General features: G+C 35.9%; 1 long non-coding RNA gene across 1 annotated transcript in view; it reads right to left on the reverse strand.

Moving 5' to 3' along the window:
• Nucleotides 1-7,481: 7,481 nt before the first annotated feature.
• The window catches only part of LOC140520579 (uncharacterized), a 96,231-nt gene continuing 89,304 nt past the window's right edge, over nucleotides 7,482-14,408 (reverse strand). The window contains exon 3 of the long non-coding RNA XR_011972578.1: nucleotides 7,482-10,262. This is a non-coding gene — a long non-coding RNA (uncharacterized lncRNA). The remainder of the gene's footprint in view (nucleotides 10,263-14,408) is intronic.

The following is a 14,408-nucleotide window of genomic DNA, read 5'->3' on the forward strand; positions in this document are numbered from 1 at the left end:
CTAATTAGGTATTAAACTCTATTGCTTCTCTCCTACTGAAAAATGGCAAGTGCTTTCAGTACCCTTTAATTCAGCACCTTAGAGCAAAAACCTTGTCACCACACCCTAGTTTCAAATCTGTACAGTATTACAATAATAATAGCTAACTTTCATGCAATGTTTTAAGATTTGCAAAGCACTTTATGTATGTTTTTTTCTTTTGGTCTTCATAATAGACCAGTGAGACAGGTGCTTTCATATCCTCTTTTTATAGATGAGAAAGCTGAGACTGGGGAAGATTAAGTGAGATGCTCCAAGTGACCCAGAAAGTAAGTTTCTAAGGCAAGATTTGAACTTAAGTGTTCCTGATTCCAGGTTCATCATTTTATTCACTGTACCATTTAGTTGCCTAGCTAGATATTACTCTCTAGTACCAATCAACAGAAAAAAGTAAAGAATGAGCCTGAAGGAAACTTTTAGTCCTTTTACTTTCAACACATCTTTTCTCTGTAACTAATACATGATATTTCATGAATATACCTAGGAATCAAGCTGTAAACTTCTTTGATAGCCAGCATGGGCCATATTTGATTATGAATGGATATAGGGATATGAGTCTTTATCAAATATCTTTATTACTTATATAAAATATGTGAACAAGAAGAATTCATGTAAATCAATAGCTCCTTAATATCTTTGGAGTCCGTGGCAGCCATATCTTTTTATAGAAAACTAGAACATGTTAAATTACTCAGGCTCTGGAAATGTGAAAAGTTGTATACATTAGATGACAGCCATCATTTTGATTATCAAAATTTAAGGCTAAAAATGTCATTCATATAAGGATTATAATTCATATTAAGTCACTGGAGAAAAATATACATCTGGGACAGCCTTATTAAGGACATTTTTTAAAAAGATCTTTAACTGGTTACACCCTATGATACAGTAGAAAGAGAAGGAGATTTGGTATCAGGGGACCTGGGTTAAAGTGCTGCCTCTGCTGCTTACTAACTCTATAACCTTGGGCAAGTCATTTGATCTGTCAGTTTCAGAATCAGTTTCCCCATCTGTAAAATGAAGGACTTAGACTCAATGACCTATAAAGTCCTTCCATGTCTAAATTCTATGATTCTCTTATGAGACCATTGGCAGGAAGGCTGAGCTGATATGTGAAGAATACAAGGGTACACATTCAAAATTTGCTGGAAACTCACTATGACAGTGAGTTGATTGGGAGTTGGAAGGGATCTTAGAGGCCACAGAATCCAACCACAACATAAAACAAACAAAACTGAAGCACATAAAGGTTAAATATCTTCCTAGGGTCATTCATGACTTTACATAGTAAAAAAATTCATTTTAAGATCATCTTAAATAAATTTGCAAAACACTTCACAACAATTTTTTGAAGTAAATTCCAGAGAAATTATTATCTCTGTTTTACTGATGAAGAAACTGAGATTCACAGAGATTATGTCATTTCCCATGATCAACAGCTGCCTGAGATGAGATTTAAATCCAGGTTTTCTTGACTCCAAGTTCAGTACTATATTCACCATACCACTATTCCTTTCTTCATCTGGGAGGATTTAACACCAATGACACAAAAATCTCTAGAATATTATGCAATCAATTATTTGATCTCAGAAAATGAACCAGTCAGTGTTTTCACAAATTTCCAGGATATTTTTAAATATTCATATTTTTATCTAATATATAAGAACTATTTTTTAATAAAGAGTTTCTCTTTTAACAGAATATCATAACAAATATAACTTTAATATAACAGTTCAACATGTTTGTTGAATGAATCATCAGAAGAGAACTGATACCTCTAATAGGCAACCTGTCCTAGATGAATTCTATCAGCTTGACATTTTCTTCCTCTTTCATGTTATAGAAAGAAAAAAATTTAAATTTGATTGAAGTATTCCATTTCTCTGCCTTCAAGTTCATTATGCCATTTAATTCAATTTATCTTTTAAAGGAAAATCTACTATAAGCAATTAAATTGTGATGGGAAGTCATCTTTTTTCTTTCAGGTTACTAATACTTTTAACTACTGTCTAAAGTACCAACAGTGTTAACTAACATTTTTAGGATTAAATAGATTTACCATGCTGTAATCACTCTCTAAATCAGTGAGAATATCTCTGATGAATAGTGGACATCAGTGACAGTTGAAAGAGGATACATATTGCATAATCACTAATTACATTCTGCACAATTAACAGATTAATCAATGTGAATCTCTAATGGTTGATCAAGTCCTGTCTGTAAAGAAATATAAAGTCTGCATAATTTTCTGCTTTTATTAGCATAGGCAAGAAGGCTATTAATGAACTTTCTGACTCTGGAAAAGATCTGATGTATGTGATGGATGAAAACAAAAGACAGTGCCATCCTTCTGTAGACTTTGCCTTGATGTTCACAGACATTTCATTATAATCTTCAAAGCTGGTGTCTGTGAAGTTTTTTGCTTTCCGATATAGATGTTGCATGCGGTTTTATTCAACTGCACCCACTTTTCAGACAGGAAAGATGCCAAACCTCCCATCCTCTCCCCTTATTTAAGAGCTATCACTTGTTCAGAGACGTCAAAGTTTAGAATTCCATTGTTTGAAAATAAATAGAAAGAAATTAAAGTTACTTTTAGAAGATCAATGAGAAATTCAAATATGTAGCAAATAACTAAATAGGGCAGGACCATTTGAAGTGTTAAGTAGCTCATCTGAATTATTTTAACCATCTTTTTGCTAGGCTAAAGCTATAGGCTAAACGTGTCTGGTCACCACCTGCTAGGAAGGACCAGCTCTAGAAGATTTTGCTCTCTGTGATTAGAAAATGTGCTCTATATGGGTGAAGATGATAGTAAGGATATCTTCAGATGAATTTAAAGTATCTATGTCCTATACCATGACTGGGAGTATTCATTTACCAAAAGTAAGAGTAGGCTCTCTTTTTCAATCAATCACATCCTTTGTCCTATTTCTTTTTAATTAATCACCTAAAAAAAATTAAGTTACAGAATGTAAGCTTCAGAAGAATGTAAACTCCTTGAGCTTTTTGAGATTATTTCCATTTTGTATGCCCAGGACCTATTATAGTGTTTTGCACCTAGTAGGTACTTAATAAGTGCATTTAGATTTAATTGAGTGAGCTGATTTGTACTGTTCTCCTTCTGGAAAAAGGGGGAAATGTATGATGGTCACACACAATTATTTATCATTCATTACTTCATTAAGTACTTAGTAAGTGCCAACTAGGTAAAAATCACTATTCCCTGTCCTCTGTATGAAGATTAAAATGAATATATCATTGGAACAAGAGATTTATTCCTTTACAAAATTTTCCACTAAAACACTCAGTATAAAATTATTTCATTATTAAAGTATATCTGAGCCTTAAATATACGTACGTTATAAAAAATAACTTGCATTTAAATACAAGGATTTAAAAGGCACTTTTCTTACATTATTTCACTTTACCTGCAGCAGCTGGTATTACAGTTGATAGAGCACTGAGTCTGGAGTCAGGAAGACCTGAGTTCAAATCTGTCCTCAGACACTGTGCAGTTCTGTGCAAATCATTTAACCTCCTTTTGTCCTAGTCTCCTCTGTAAAATGGAAATATTAATAATATCTACTTTGTAGAGGATCAAAAGAGATGATACTTATAAAAGCAAAAAAAAAAAAAGTATGGTGCCTGGTATATAGTAGTCACTATGTAAATACTTACTCTCTTACTTTCTACTTATCCTAACAGTAGCCTATGAGGTAAGTGATCTGAGCATTGTGATCTTCCTTTGACAGATGAGATTGCAGAGAGGTTTCTGTAGTCACATACAAAAAGTGAATGGGCAAGACTTAAAAGCAAGTGTTTTAGCTCCAAGTCATGGTATCCTTGCCAGTAGAATGCTTCTCATTCCATTTTTGTTTCTTTGTCCTTGCACATTCTCCTTGAAATAAAAGAATGGGAGCCAAATTACTTTAGCTCTAGTGCTCATGATTATAGTGACTGGATATATGACCTTAGACAATGTTTAGGTTTTTTATCTGTAAATGAGGATTATCATAACTATGGCCATAGTGGTGGTTGTCCTTCATTCTTGAAGAAGACCAAAATGACATCACTATGTTAGAGTCAAGTTACAATGTATCTGACTATGGCTGACCAGACCAATATGAGCTCAGAATGCTCTACCACAGGTTGGGCACAAATAGTCCATATGGACATTTGGGGTGGATTCTCTAAACTTATGTGTATTGCATTTATTTTGAGCTACTTCAATTCTGCTTTGTTTATAGAGCATAACACCTCGTCTGATGAGGGCACGTCATATGGGCAGTCTTATGTCAGTGTCTCCCATGTCATGCAATCACTTCCAAAGTTCTTAAAAGAGCCCTTGGAATGTCCTTGTATAGTTTTTCCTCACTACCATGCAAATACTTGCTCTATGTGAGACCTCCACAAAAAATGTCTTTTAGACAAGAGTAATTTTGGCACTTGAACAGTGTAGCCAGCCTATCAGAATTGCACTCTCTGCAGTAGAGCTTGAATGCTTGGCAGTTTAGTTCGAGAAAGGACTTCAGTGTCTGGTTTCTTAACCTGCCAGGTGATCATCAAAGTTTTCCTAAGACAATGAAAATGAAAGATATTCAATTTCCTAGCATGGGCCTGGTATACTGTCCAGGTTTCACAGGTATATAATGATGAGATCAGCACAGTGGCTCCATAGACCCTCAGTTTGGTAGTCAACCTTATACCTCTTATCTCCCACACTTTCCTTTGGAGCCTCCCAAACACTGAGTTAGCTCTGGCAATGCATGTGTCAACCTCATTATCAATGTGTGCATCCCTGGAAAGTATACTGTCAAGGTAAGGGAACTTATCCACAGCATTCAAAACTCTATTTGCTGTAACTGATGGTTCCACATATGGATGGTGTGATGCTGGCTGATGGAGCACCTATGTCTTCTTTCTGTTAATTGTTAGGCTAAAATTAGTACAAGCAGGAGAGAATCAATCCATACTCTGGTGCAACTAAGTTTAAGAGGCTGCATTGAGAGCACAATCATCCTGGGCTGCCTCCAGTCATTCTGGTGAATATCTGGATCCAGATGGCTCAGGAGGAGAAAGTGAAGCTAGTAACCTTGCATAGCCCTCCCTCACTCAAAATAAAGTGCAAATCATGTCATCATTTCTCTGATGTTATGGTCTCCTTCAAAAACAAAGGATGAAGACAACACAATCTGCAAACCACAAAATCATATACCAACACTCCCTCCATCTTGGTTTTGGTTTGCAGCCTTTTCAAGTTGAAGAATTTATTATCAGTGAGGTAAGTGACCTTGATGCCATGTTTGTTCTCATTGAAGGTGTTTGATAAGATGGCTGAAAACATGATGCTAAAAAGCATGGGAGCAAGTGTACAACCTTGTTTTGCTCCATTGATAACTGGGGAAGTGTGACAGCTGTCCATTATCCAGAACTCAGGCAAGCATACCATCTTGAAATTGATATTACAATACTGATGAACTTCTCTGGGCAACCAAATTTTGACATAATTTTCCACAAATACTCATAACTGACAGTTATCAAAGTCCTTGGTCAGATCTACAAACATTGTATACAGAACTCTTTCGATTCTTGATATTTCGCCTGGAGTTGGTGGACAGCAAGCACCATATCAACCATTCCTTGGCTTTTCTGAAGCCACACTAGCTTCAAATTATAATAACTATACTACTTAGCTCACAGGACTGCCATCAGGAATGTATTTTCCAAGCCTTAAAATGTTAGGTTGTGATTATAAAAATATATTCAACACTATGTTAGAAAAAAGGATAAAAGTAAAAGATATATGACTAAGGTAACTCAAAGTTGAACTTTTTAAATGAGATGTTGATGCTGAAAAGTGGAGAATGAAATGAAGGACAGCAATCATCACAGATTATCACTATTTCCTAAGGATATTTAACTAATATAAATCAAACATCACAATGATGATAGCAAAAGAGCAAACTCACTCAGTCAGCAAACATTTGAACTCTTTACTAAGTACAAAGCAACAACCACCAAAGGCAACATCTGTTTGTAACATAAATTTATTTGTAAAATCTTAAAGAGAAAGATTATGAGCAGTATCACCTTAAAAACCAAAAAGAAACAGTAGGGGGAAAATGAGTTTTCAGAAAGCATGGTGTGTAGAGGGGAAGCTCTCAAAATTTTTGTAGTAAAAGCTTTCCTTTATTCAATGACAGTGGAGCCAATACATATGGACTCTCTCACAGTCCTTGATATACTGCATGAAGAAGAAATAGCATTAAAGAGAACAGAGATAGGAAGAACATTTGCACTACACAGTCAATACACAGTGACTGGAGGCTACAGAGTTTTGAAGGTATTAAAGTATCAATCCTCAGGAAATCTGAACGAAGGAAAGACATCAAGCACTTGGAAAAGCTTGTAGATTGTTTTGTTCTATCCCTTTCCCCCAAGAGGCAAGAAAATATCAATAATTACCAAACCATATGCTGACTTTTCAATTTCCACATAATTGTTATGAGTACAATCTACACATATACTGAGGACATCCTTAATGAGGCTTTAAGGAGGAAAAAAGATATGCTTTCACAAACAATATTCTACATCACACCACATGTGTATAGTCACACAATTGACTAAAAAGTGTAGAGAATACAAAATCTCATTTACTTATTACTTGTTGACTAGAAAAAACATTTGATTCAGTAGAGTAAAATGCAGACTTGAAGACTCTTCTTCAACAAAGATCTATCAGACATATGTTAAAACCAGATTCCTTGAAAAACATAATGATGTAGATGAGTATTTGATGAACTTCTGATGATTAATATCAAGTAAGATATAAAGGAGAGACATATGTTCACCAAAGGAGTTTGCCTCTGGTATAAAGGATTCTAGCACAGAGTTTGAATTAAAGATGGCTAGATAATGAGTTCTCCTTCATCCTGATTGTAGATAGACTGATAGCAAAAATCCCTGGAATAGTGCAGTCTCTAAAATGAGATCTATAATGACTTTAAAGGATATGGTCTAACTTCCCCACAAGAATATCTATTATCCAGGTAATGATATGCAATTGAATGGCCAATCTGTAGATCTCACCCATCAATATACTTACTACCTTGGGAAGACACTGCAATGAGCTAGGTCCAGGATTGAATATAAAGAGAAGAGTGAAATAACTTGCCTCTGAGAGATTGCATATTTGGAAAAATTCATAGTGCTTTCAATGATCTAAAGTTGTTCTCATCTTTAACACCAATATTCTCTCATGATGTTTTGTGGATATGAATTATGCAACTGTACCAACTCCAAAAAATCAGAAGTTCAGGTGACCCAAATGGCAATAGAGAAATGCATGGTTTTTTAAAATTGTTTTTCTTTTTTAAATTTTTTTCTTTTTTCATTAAATTATTTTGTTTTCAGTATTCTACAATCACTTCCATATATCTTAGGTTTTCCTCTCCCTCCCCCTCTCTTTCCCCTCCCTCTCCACTCCCTCCCTGAAACTATGTATAATCTTGTATAGGTTCTACACATACATTCCTATTAAATGCATTTTCACCTTAGTCATGTTGCATAGAAGAATTAAAATGAATGGGAGAAATCATAAAACAAAACAAAACAAAACATAATACAAAAGAAAATGGCCTGCTTCATTCTGCAATCCAATTCCATAGTTCTTTCTCTGGATGTGGAAGGTGTTTTGCCTCAAGAGTCCATTGGGAATTTTTTAAGTCCTTGCATTGCAATGAAGTACTAAGCCTACCAGAAAAATTCCTTGCACACTGTGGTTGTTGCTGTGTACAGAGTTCTCCTGGTTCTGCCCCTTTCACTTGGCATCAGTTCATATAAGTCCTTCCAGGGCTATCTGAAGTGTTCCTGTTCATCATTTCTTATAGCACAATAGTATTCCATTACATTCATATACCACAATCTGTTCAGCCATTCCCCAATTGAAGGGCACCTCCTTGATTTCCAGTTTGGGGCCACCACAAAGAGAGTTGCTATAAATATTTTTGTACATGTGAGACCCTTTCCCATTTCTATGATCTCTTTGGGATACAGTCCTAGAAGCAATATTGCTGGGTCAAAGGGCAAGCATATTTTTGTAGCTCTTTGGGCATAGTTCCAAGTTGCTCTCCAGAATGGTTGGATCAGTTCATAGCTCTACCAACAATGAATTAGTGTTCTAACTTTCCTACATCTTCTCCAATTAGAAATGCATGTTGTATATAAATAGGATGTGGCATATTTCCAACAACAACTCACGTGAGAGAAATGCCATAAAAGACATCATTAAGGACATCTTTAATCAGAAAAAAGCTGGACTTGTCAAGTGGCCAAAACAAGGGCTAAATGACAAAAAGTCCAAGTGCTGCACAAGTACATGCAAAATATTAAAGCCCTGAAGGAAGGCTTGACACACAGTGGATAAATCCTCTGTATTAGATTTATGGAAGGACGTAAACAAAAATTACACAGAATAAGGTATGGATAAGTCATCATCAACCATAGCAAAAGACCTAATAGAACTGGGTCTCTCTCTGTGATTAACTGACAACATTTGCAAAGGCAAAGAACACTAACAGAAGAGATCTTCACATTAGTGAGATCAAAAAGCCATGGAAATATAAATTTCTCTGAAATAGAACAATCAAGGAAGCTCTACTGTACTGGTCATTCACTGTACTGCTCAAGCTGATGGACAGGTGGAAAAATTTTCTAGGAAGTGGAGGTGAGGATGGTAGGGGAGAAGTTAGGGCTAAGGTTTTATTTCAAGATATTGGGGGAACATTTTTTAGAAGTTGCAAGAAAAAGTTCTCTAAGAACAGAACATATGACCGCATAATGCAAAAACAACAATTGAGAATGATCTTTTCAATCAAGTCAGCTATGTTTTGTCATTGAGACAGAAAATAGCCAATTTCTTTTGCTGAACTTACCGCTAAAAGAGAGGCAGCATGTCTTTGCCAGTAGAGTTCTGGGATTCTGGTCAGGAGTATCTGGATTAAAATCCTACTTCTGACATCTATTACCTGTGACATCTTGGGCAAATCATTTAATCTCCATATGCCTCAGGCATCTCCCTAGAATTTTTCTACCAAATGAATAAATAGACTTCTCTGATAAGCTATAGGCCTTATTTTGATAGTTTTCATACAGGGAGTAAGAGAACTGAGTACATAATGATGAACCTGTCTGACCTTTAATCTACCTCACCCCTTACTTGCAGGTTTAGTCCTATTACAGACCCTGGGATTCAGTCACCAGACAAGATAGCTATGAAGACCCAGGTCAGGCATCAAAGGGTCAATTTTTCTGCTGGTCTCCCTCTTATCTTATTCCCTAATGCTTGTAACTGAGCCCTTTTTCCTCCTCTCACTCCCAGCTGCTAAATCACCTTATTCTTAATTTCTAACAACTGGATATTTATGTTGGTCTTTCAGACCTAAGATGCTGTGTTAGTACATTTCCCCACACCTCAATTTCTTCAGGACTGGGCAACTCCCTAATTCTCATTCCTAGAAATTGGCATCCTTCCCCAAGCCAAAGACTACCATTAAGAACCCTACTTTCTATTAGATATCCTGACATCTATTGCCTGCAGTTAGATATGCAGTTAGATGACAATATGTTTTATCAACCTGTTGAAATGGCTGCCTGATGGCTAATTGACAACTTGTCCAGATCTTTGTAATGTTTGTTGTCATACTCTGCTTATGCTTCATCCACTGGTTTAGACTTCCTTTTGTCGTGCCGGGATCCTTTAAGACACCTTATCTTATTCCAATCATCCAAAGCATGGTCATCAAGCTATTCACTGAGTCCTGGAATTAATTATTGCAGGGGCAGAAAAACAAAGAAATAGTCCCTACTTTTTAACTGAAGTGACTAATCAACAATTCAAACTAGTTTGTGTATAGACTCAGCCTTAGTCAAAGGTTCTTCAATCAGTTTAATCTTTCCAGGGTTTCATCAAAAAGCAACCAAAAAATATGTGTGTTGATTTCTAGAAGCCTGACCTCTGACCCAGGATTGGTTATCAAACCACACTTACCTCATTTCAAGCAAGGGAGAGTCTAAAACCACCTTAAGTTGCTGCAGAGCCTGTCATTTTTAGTCATTTTGGTACCTTCATTCCAAAATCCTCCATGGGATCACAAGATACAAAGAGGTGGTTTTACCTTTTTCTCTCTTTTCTTCTTTTCACCAGTCTTTAGAAAACAAACCTGAAACACAAGAAAAAGCAGCACAGTCAGAGCTATCTCAGTGTGGAGGGAGGAATGGCTTTGAAAATCATATGCTCTATAACTATCTTGGTCATTTAGATGAATTCCAGAGTGGATTTCAAATGGTTCTCTCCCCTTGTTTCTGTGATAAAAGGAAGACTTGGGTATTGTAATTCTCCTTTTTAATATATGATGAGGCTGTCCATTTCGCACACATGGGTTCCTATGTTATTGAGATTTTCTTTTCTTTAATTGAAATCACCCTTCTTGAATAAAAAAACAAGTGTTTTCAAATTCAAAGAAAAAGAAATGTTCAAGCATCTGTCCTCTTTCTAATACATACTTAAAGTTATACACACACACATACACACACACACACACACACATCTATATACACTCAAAAGGTAAGGGAGTGCCATTATAGCACAACAGCTCATATAAAGAAGTACAAAGTAAATGCTTTTCATAATGATAACGTAGTAGGCCAAGCAGTACAATCAAATGCATTCTGCTTAGCAGCTCCAGGAAATAGCTGGAGCCATTTCATTGCATCTGTACCTCTTCTAGCCACTGCAAGATGAGTCACTGGAGAGGGGGGCAGTGTAACGTGGGGAGGAGGGGAGAAAGTGGTGGGAATACAGGGAGAATTGCCTCCAAAGGAAGGAATTTTTATGGATCAAAAAGAATACTCAACCAGAAGCCAACAGACTTGGACTCAAGACCTGGTTCTGCCATTAGTTTATGACATTAAACAAATCACAACTCATATGTGCCTCACTTTCCACACTGGTAAAATAAACTTAATGTTATCTGACCCTGTGAGCAGTCCTGCATGGTAAGATTTGAAAGGTGCCTAAAATATTTATCCTCCATGTCCTGAAACTTTACCAGTTAGGGATAGGATCATAAACTCCTAGAGCTATAATCATCCATTTCAAATCCTTCATTTTGCAAATGAGGAAACCTAATCTCCTCTCATTGTAAAAGGCTCACCTGAACCATATTCCTTACCAACACTGCCTCCACTTCCTTTTAGCTCTTGCACTTCCTATATTTAAGCCACTTTCCAGCCCACTTTGATACCATATCCAGCAGTATTTCATTTATTTCCAAGATTTCCTAAATGCTCCACCTGTAGTGGAGTTTCAATCACTTGATCCCCTCTCCAGTCACAGCCAGTGATGAGGAGTGAAATTCAGAGCCTTCCTGAACAAGGAACAATATCTTTATTATTCTCTGTGTTCTAGACCTGCAGCATTTCCAACACCTAGTATTATTTTTAAAGTTCTCTTGTGAAAGAGATTTTATCATGTTTAATCACTTCCAGAGAGAAGTTCTTACTAAGATTAAGCTATGTCTTTCATGATACACATTTGTCTAGCCACTGCTAATAGAGATGCTGAAGGTTTATGTAGTCCCTGTACTAACTAGTTGGAGACAAAATCACTATGAATCACTTCTCAATTTAATTTGAAACAAATCCTCTTTTTTTAGCTTTTGGACTTACTTCATGTCTCCTCTTTGTCTATTTGCTGATATTTGTTTCTTCTAACTATATTTAACCCCAAAATGGCAAAGTTGTAGGAAACCAGTCAGTATGGATGTTGCTAGGGGACAATCTTTGGAAGGAAGTAGCTTGAAATGTACATCAATGAAATATTTCATGTTCTTTCTTTGTTTTGTTAACATTCATTTATTTATTCAATTAACATTTATGCAATACCTGATGAATGTTAGGTATCTAGGCACTGTGGGATAAAAGTGAATTAGATATAGCCGTTGCCCTCAAGGAGTTTACAATCTAGTAGGGAAGATAATTTGTTCATAAATATGATAAAATGCAATACATTATCAGCATCTCTAACAGTGACATAGCATATACATCATGGTGGGGTACACTCCAAACTTGGAAGATTCAAAGCCACTACCAAGAATCCATCAGTCTTAATATGAAAATATGTTTAATATGAATGTATATGTAGAACCTATGTCAGATTGCATGCCATCTTGGGGAAAGAAGAAGGAGGAGGAGAAAATTTAGAATTCAAAAACATGAAAAAAATTGAAAACCAAAATTAATTAATTTTAAAAAGAAACTATAAATTTTTTTTAAAGAAACTTACTATATATGTGACTATAGAAAAGTCAGTTAACTTCCCTAAACCTCAATTTCCTCATTTGTAAAATGAAGGAGATGGACTCTGTGGATTCTGATCATGACCTTATGAATAAATGAAAAAATGTAGTGAATCTACCAAAAAAAGTCCATCAATCACTTGGACCATGTGGGATAAGACTATACATATAAAAATAGTTTTTATTGATAACCATCACTCAGTGGAATGACACTATATTTATTAGTAAAGCCCCAGAAATTCATTATCTGTCTATTCATTTCAATACAAAAATTTTATGAACCTCTATATGGGTCCCTTTTAGTTATGGTTATTATACCTATACATTTGGCTTCCTCAATTTACTGAAATTACTCAGTGTAATTGTAACCCAGTGTACCCTGGTTACCCAGGCCCAGAACCTGATCTCTATTGGTGTTGGGATTATCTGACAGTACTCAGGACCCAAAGTACCCAGCCTCTGCATTCAAGAGAAATCTGCCTCTTTTTTATTGATATGTGAGTCCTGGCTAAGGACATAGATGTCAGCTTATCTAAATTCCCCAAGAGTCTGTCATACTTTGAAGAATTTGTGACCCTTTATGGATGGGTTTGTGATCCGTTATATGGCTTGACTCACTGAGTTTTATCTCAGAGCAATCTTAAATTGAGGTTTCCTTTCCTTAAAAAAGCCAAGGTCTCCCACTATATCCGGGCCATCTCCACTTGTCCTGCCTGATATATATCTGGTCACTGGACCCCGATGGCTCCAGACATGAAAGTGAAGCTAGTGACTTTGCACTGCCCTCCCTCACTTAAATCAAATTAAATTGCACATCATGTCATCACCTTCTTGATGTCATGTTCCTCTTTGAGAATGAAAGACAAACAGCAACCCTATGAGAGTTTGCTCAAAAAGAAAATAATCACTTTTAGCTAAGATAATAACAATAAGCCCCATCTCCAATTCAATAAACTCTATTGGCTCCCTTTTAACTCCAAGATCAGATATAAAATTTTCTGCTTGGCTTTTAAAGCCCTCCACAACCTGGCCCCATCCTACCTTTCCAGTCTCCAGTCTTACTCTTTACTCCCCTTTATGTGCTCTCTTTCATCCAGTAATACTGCCTCCATGTTGTTCTTCATACATGATACTCCATCTACTGCCTGTCTTTTCACTGGCTGTCCCCCTAATGTCCACAATGGACATATATATGTATATATACATATATATGTAGATAGATAGATATCTATATCTATATATATGTAGATAGATAGATTTCTATATAGATATAGATATATCCTAACCACCATCTCCTGGCTTCCATGGTCTCCTTCAAAACTCAGCTCAAACACAACCTTCTTCAGGACACTCTTCCTGGTGGTCCTGCCCCTCTAATGCCAAACAGTCCCTCTTGTAACCGTTGACAGAAGAGTCTAAGATTTCTTTTTAATTATGCAAGTTGTGGTATATGATTGTGATGAAATGTTACTCTGCTATAAGAAATGATGAGCTCAGTGATCTTAGAGGAACATGGAAAGACCTGCACAAAATAATGAAGAATAAAATGAGCAGAACCAAGAGAACACTGTACAGAATAACAGCAGTATTGTTTTAAGAATGGCTTTGAGTGATGAAGTCATTTTGGCTATTATAAATGCCTAAATTAATTATAAATGACATACAAAGAAAGGTGCTACCTGCATGCAGAGAAAGAACTGATAACTAGAAGTATATAGAGAATAATTCTACATGTATATGTACACACACCTTTTGTGTCTAATGGTAACCATCTCTAGGGTGGAGGTGAGGGAAGGAAAAAAAAGAAATTTATATAACTATCATATATTTAAAAGAAATAGCAAGCTATACATAATAGATTTTCAGTTTCATGTGCAATCATCTTTTTTATTATGTTATTATGGAAATTATTGTTTTAGTCTGTGAATTAAAATTTAAATAAAAATGTTTTTAATTTATACTATAAGAACCCAGATACATAATTGTTTGCACATTGTCTCCCTAACTAGA

The sequence above is a fragment of the Notamacropus eugenii genome, chromosome 1, assembly GCF_028372415.1.
Source record: "Notamacropus eugenii isolate mMacEug1 chromosome 1, mMacEug1.pri_v2, whole genome shotgun sequence".
Taxonomy (NCBI): domain Eukaryota; kingdom Metazoa; phylum Chordata; class Mammalia; order Diprotodontia; family Macropodidae; genus Notamacropus; species Notamacropus eugenii.